This window comes from Aulonocara sp. 'chitande type north' Nkhata Bay, linkage group LG10 (assembly GCF_057382095.1).
Source record: "Aulonocara sp. 'chitande type north' Nkhata Bay isolate Kocher_YH1m ecotype deep benthic linkage group LG10, A_spYH_male_GT1.1, whole genome shotgun sequence".
In the NCBI taxonomy this organism is placed as follows: domain Eukaryota; kingdom Metazoa; phylum Chordata; class Actinopteri; order Cichliformes; family Cichlidae; genus Aulonocara; species Aulonocara sp. 'chitande type north' Nkhata Bay.
Window position 1 is genome coordinate 19859556 of NC_141353.1, and position 6000 is coordinate 19865555.

The window sequence follows — 6000 nt, forward strand, 5'->3', positions numbered from 1 at the left end:
CTCATTTTTGGATCATTTTATAATGTTCGTCTTGTCGCCCGGTAGTCTGTTCGTGTCTGTCTGCACTGAAAATTACACGTTTAATGGAAAAATTAAGTTAGTTTTTATGACATTAATATTTCTGATGAATACAAGCAATGAATACAGTATTTGTGTGTTATAGGAGATGGTGTTTGTTCTGTAATTTTACTAGAGAGAAATGTATTTGTGCCACAGTTACACAATCAGTCAGTTGTAGACACATCACATATTGTAACTGAACTACATATACTTCACATTTTGCATTTTTTTCATATGCAAATGAAAATGATGATATGCATATTTTCACTTTAGAAATATCACCTCCCTTCTTAACCACTAATTTGGTGCCATCTTTCATCTGAGATCATTTAATAAGATTATAACCAAGAGCTTGATGTTCTCGCATGACGCAAAAGGTTTTTTTGTGTTTTTCTCTCTCTCTATGCTGGCATCTCTCTGTGCTGTTCTACTGTCTATACATCAGAGAAATACATCACATGAGTCACACAAACTTAAACGTGGGCTTGGATAATAACTAATTCTCTGTGTGTTTTTGTTTGTTTAGAGAGGAGGCTCCTGGCATTGCCACCATTCAACTTGTGACAAGATCTGCTGATTAATTCACTGGTAACGTCTCACACTCCTGGTAGCGTTTTACTTATCTGCATTAGTTTCTGTTTTAGATTTCAGTCTGTGTTTCTGTGCAGAAGTCCTCATGCTTTCTTGGTGATGGTGTGTGTTTGTGCGCCCACATACCCCCAGCATTATCTCTACCATCTTCTCTATAATTCACAGCAACTTCCTCTGTCTCTAATAATTTGTGAATAATCTTTTTCACAGTGTTCTGTGTGGGTCTATCATTCTGTTGGTCTTATGACAGACCGATCTGACCACCATGGAGCCATCACCTCAGGACACAATCACATCCCTAGGAGAAGAGCTGAATGAACAAGAAGATGTCTTTTATCACGTTACTTTGAATCGAGACATCCTGCTCCAAAACATAGGAGAATTTGGTGGAATGATGCAATTCACGTGTGCACAAACCCAACCCTTACATCTGCATCTGCCCCTCACACCTCTGCTCCATCTCCTCCATCCGCTCTACTGGAGCCTTCTAAGAGAGCACTGCACTCACCTGAACCAGTTCGCCCATGAGTTGTAAAAAGCCACTGATTTGACTAAATTGGCACAGATGGTCATTAATCCAAATGATGTGGCATCATATGCTGAATTTGTTAACAATTTTAAAAGTGTGTTTACTGTGATACTGGCTAAAAGACCAAGTGGGAGGAAAAAGCACCTCATGGTGCTTTCCTTCATGACCTGATAAAGCTGACGAAATGTGAGTTGGTTGCAAAAGACTTGCCAGTCACCTTTGACCAACTTGTGTCTATAACTTTAGTCACCATCCTGTCAAAGTTAGATCTCCAGAACATACGTGATGTGGACACTGAACTCCCACCAAGAAAAGTGGTCATTACTCTTTGCACGATTCAGTTCTCTCTCTTACCAGTTTGCAGTCTCAGATTCCCCCACAGGAGATGAATCAATCCTCCCAGCGTTTTATTGCTGGGCCTCAGCCAGAGCCAGACTCCGGCATCTGTCAGATCTCAGGTACTGCATTGGGTAAACAAAGTTAAATTCACCTGTCACCCTGGAGTTCAAAAAACAGTAAGCTTTCATCAAAGACTGTGCATCAGTTGCTATTTTGAATTTTAACCTGTGTTTCTGTGCAAATCCAGCAACAATTCCCTGTGTGTGTGCTCACTGATCGCCAGAATGATCTACACCACCTTCCACAGAGCAACTTTCTCTGTTTCTAACAATCTGTAAATAAAACTTCCTGCACTTTTCACAGCGTTCTGCACGCGGGTTTATCATTCTCTTGTCTCATGACAAGAACACTAACTATGCGCTGTTCTGTGATTAATTTAAAAACCATTTAAATTACCAAACGGGTTTTCTACGGTGGCCCTGAGAGGATAATGGGCTGCAACTTAAAAAAACAACAACAACAAAAAAACAGCAATAAGAAAAATGCTGCAAAAGCACACAAAACACAACGGAAATAGGAAAAACGACAGCAGAAACAGGAAAAAAAACAGATTTTCAAAAGCACAAGGGAAGTGTTTTTGGAGAGACAATGGCTGTGTCCCAATTAAGAGACTGCACGCTTGAAGTACGCATTTAAAGTGCGGTTACGTCACTGCCACGCGACGACGGCTGTCCCAATTCGAAGTGTGCTTCAAATGCATACTCCAAATGCTCCGTCGATTTCCCCAAATATCAAGCGTGCTCCGGTGCACGCTTCGTGGTCCCATATATCCCACAATTCATAGCGCGGCGGTGGGTGTGGATAATTTTGCCGCAAAATATGGCAGAAGGGAGCGGCTGAAGAGGTTGTTTTTTGGTTATTTTTCCAAACTTTATTGAAATCATAAAGCGAACAGTCAGTCATTCCAGTTCAGTTTGTACAGTAGACATACAAGGCAAATAAGAGTAACAATATACAGTACAATGAAATAAGAAGGATAAATAAATAAAGGATAAAAAAAGAAAAAAGGGGGGAATGTGACAGACTTCATAACAACTTTGTATTTGAAAGTTGTGACAGCTCATTCGTTAAACATTTCTGACTGAATTTCAATCAATGATAAACCTTTTTTATTGGAAGTTAATTTAAGAGAGTTTAAGTAATATTCAATCAAAAACAAATTAAATGATGGGGTTGAGTTTTGAAATTTACATTTATGTATGTGGAATTTCCCTAATAAGATGGAGCGGCCGAAGAGTGAACTGTCAAAAGTACTGAATATGACGTCACTTATTTATGTGCCAATGTGTAATAATTAAAGTCAGTCATATATCCACAAACACAACAAGCTGAAAGTCAGTGATATATATATATATATATATATATATGTGTGTGTGTGTGTGTGTGTGTGTGTGTATGATAATAAAAACAAAAGATTTTCTCCTTCATTTCTGTCAAACAAAGCTGTATGACACGTTTCCAGTGGTTAGTATCATGGTTGCTAGGCAACCTGAACAGCGCGACGAAGCGTATACAGTCCCATTTCACAAGCCTCTCACTTCCGCACTTCTCGTACTTATAGTACGCACCGTACGTGGTACGCGTAGTGCGCGTACTTCAAGCGTGCAGTCTCTTAATTGGGACACAGCCAATAACCCGACGGACCAGTTGCAGGAACCAAAATATGCTAAGAATTGCGCTGGGAGACACTTAAAAGAAGTGGAGGATCTATCGGTTTTGTGAGAAAAGAAAAGATGAGGTGAGCGTGTTAACCTAATTAGGTTAACACGCCTAAAAACTATTAGCCTAAAAACCCTGATAAAACAGGAACACCACCCCAAAAACAGTTGTTTTTTCTGCAACTGGTCCGTCGGGATATTGTCTCCCCAGGAACACTTCCCTTGTTCTTTTGGAAATCAATTTTTTCCTATTTCTGTTTTCTTTTTTTCTTATTTCCGTTGTGTTTTGTGTACTTTTGCAGAGTTTTTCTTATTGGTGGTGTTTTCTTCAGTTGCAAGGGAGGTTGAAATTACAGTGAGAATTATTATTACTGCAAACAGGCATGAGGAGCAACAGACGAAGCCATACATCGCAAACACAACCATCAATGAATATTATTTTAATTTGTTAAGGCACTGCATAAGCACCAAGAAACCCTTTTTCATAGATGTATTAAAAACAGCTTTTAAAAAAAAAAAGTTTAAGTTTTACAAATATTTTGACAGCAAAGATTAAAAATGGTCTAAATCAGCGGTCCTTTTTTGCGCCACGGACCGGTTTGTTCCTGACAATATTTTTACGGACCGGCCTTTAAGGCGTCGCGGATGAATACAACAAAATAAAACTAGTACCAATACCGAAAAAAGATTTATTCATAACACACGTGAAAAGACCCAGGAAAACCAAGTTAACGAACCCCCCCCCCGCTAAAAGCCGATGAAAAAAACTGAAAACCATACATTTCGCACCCGAGTCTCAACTCTCGCGGCCCGGTACAAAATGACTCATGGGGACCGCTGATCTAAATGATCGATGACCAGAACTACAACCTGCTTACTCAATGAAGTCCATTTCTCATTACATACAGCTGCATGTTTAATCTTTAAACTCCCTCTGGAACCCCAGAAGCAAGATGTCCTTCCTCCTCCTCCTGCCAGCAAACCACCTCGTAGCTCTGTTTACTAATTCAAAAAAGCAAATAAACCTCGAGACAAACGTAAAAAACATGTCGCAGTGATGTTCATTCTAACACTTGCACTTCCTGTCATTCACTCCAGTGTTGCCAACTCCTCAGTAAGGAAAATCGCTCGGTTGTCCTAAAAGTCGCTAAAGCCGCTAAATGACGTCATCGCCTAATTTGCATAATTTGTCATGCTAATATAATTGTAACCTATGTTGTTGGAGAGAGAAATAACATCGTGGAAGAGACATAAAGTGAGTAAAAAACGTCCTAAATGCATTTAGAGTTTATTTAGAACTACAAATTAAATTTATTTTAGCAATTATTGTTTTTTTTAATGTCACAATTCCAACCCTGCTCCTTTACCCGGGCTTGGACCGGCAAAAGTGACCCGAAATAGGCACTCTGGTGGAGTTACTTTGTGTGTGTGTTTATAAGTAGTTTTAAACCTTGTGATCCACAAAACAGCATAAGAGTAAAAGAGTAAAAGAAGAATTGACTGCGTTACAGCACCCGCTGCTTGTTGAGAGTAAAAGCGATAGGCGCTTTCACGTCTTTTTTTTTAGCGACTTTTTTTTTTTTTTAGAAAAAAAAAGTCGTTAAGGGGTCTGAAAACTCGCTAAATATAGCGACAAAGTCGCTAAGTTGGCAACACTGATTCACTCTCGCATTGCTTAAAATCACTCTTCCCTAGTGAAAATATTTAATGGTTTCCGTGGTTATGCTGAAGCACGTGGTCTCTGTTTTCAATCAAAGGTAGCAGCAGTGGCTTTTTTCTTTTAGGGTTTTGGCATTTTAGTAATGTCAGAATTGATGAAGATGCAATCCAGAGACAATGTACATTTCCTCTAAACTATATCTGGCAAACAAAAATGCCAGAGTACTTAATATTATAGTTATACAACAAGGCAGCATCTGTTAACAGCAAATGGGACACAAATGATGATTAAAGGCAAGAAAAATTAAACCTATTAATTGTTTTTTTGTAAACTTCAGTTGTACATCTTTGGTTTTAATTTACAGCTTCTGTTTCTTTTTAATGTGTTATAGTTGAAACCTTCAAAACTGGAGATTATTTTCTGGAGCACGGAGGTCTGTGTGTCATTTTCCTCGTTTGACAGTGCAGGATGAGAGACACAAATTTAAAAGTTTCAATATGTATATAGCTGGAGGAAGGTTTTGGAGAGTTAAGAAAGTAAGGCAGATCTTATAAATATTGAATTCATGCAGTTATTTGTTAATTACAGGTAAGAGAATAACCAGGTGATTGTTAATCCAGACTTTTAATGTTTGTCCGAATAGTCATAAAGTACGCAGGGGTTTGGAGTGGTGAATAAATAGTAGGTTTCAAAACATCTGCTAATATTCAGCCTGCTGAAGAGCCTTCAGGCATTTTTAGAAACCATTCATTTCATGTGGTCCTCTGCACTAAATTAGCTTTTGTTCCAGGGTGTGGACAACTCAATTCAACAAAAACAGAAGCAGGGCCAGCTCATCGTAGTTGAAACAATTAAAACATAAATTAATAAATAAAAATCACTAAAAACAAACAAACAGATGAAACCGTCATGGTCCTGCAGGCCTGATCGCTCTGCCTCCTCTCTCCCTTCTCTTACTTTTTCTCCTGATCTCTTTGCTCTCAGGTGAAGCAGGGGGCATCCTTTGGTTCCTGGCTTGTTCTCTGGGAATGGGGTGTTCCCAGCTTCAGTCCAGCTAGCATGCCAACCTCTCATTAGTTCATTAGGCCCTGTGGCTAAAGCCG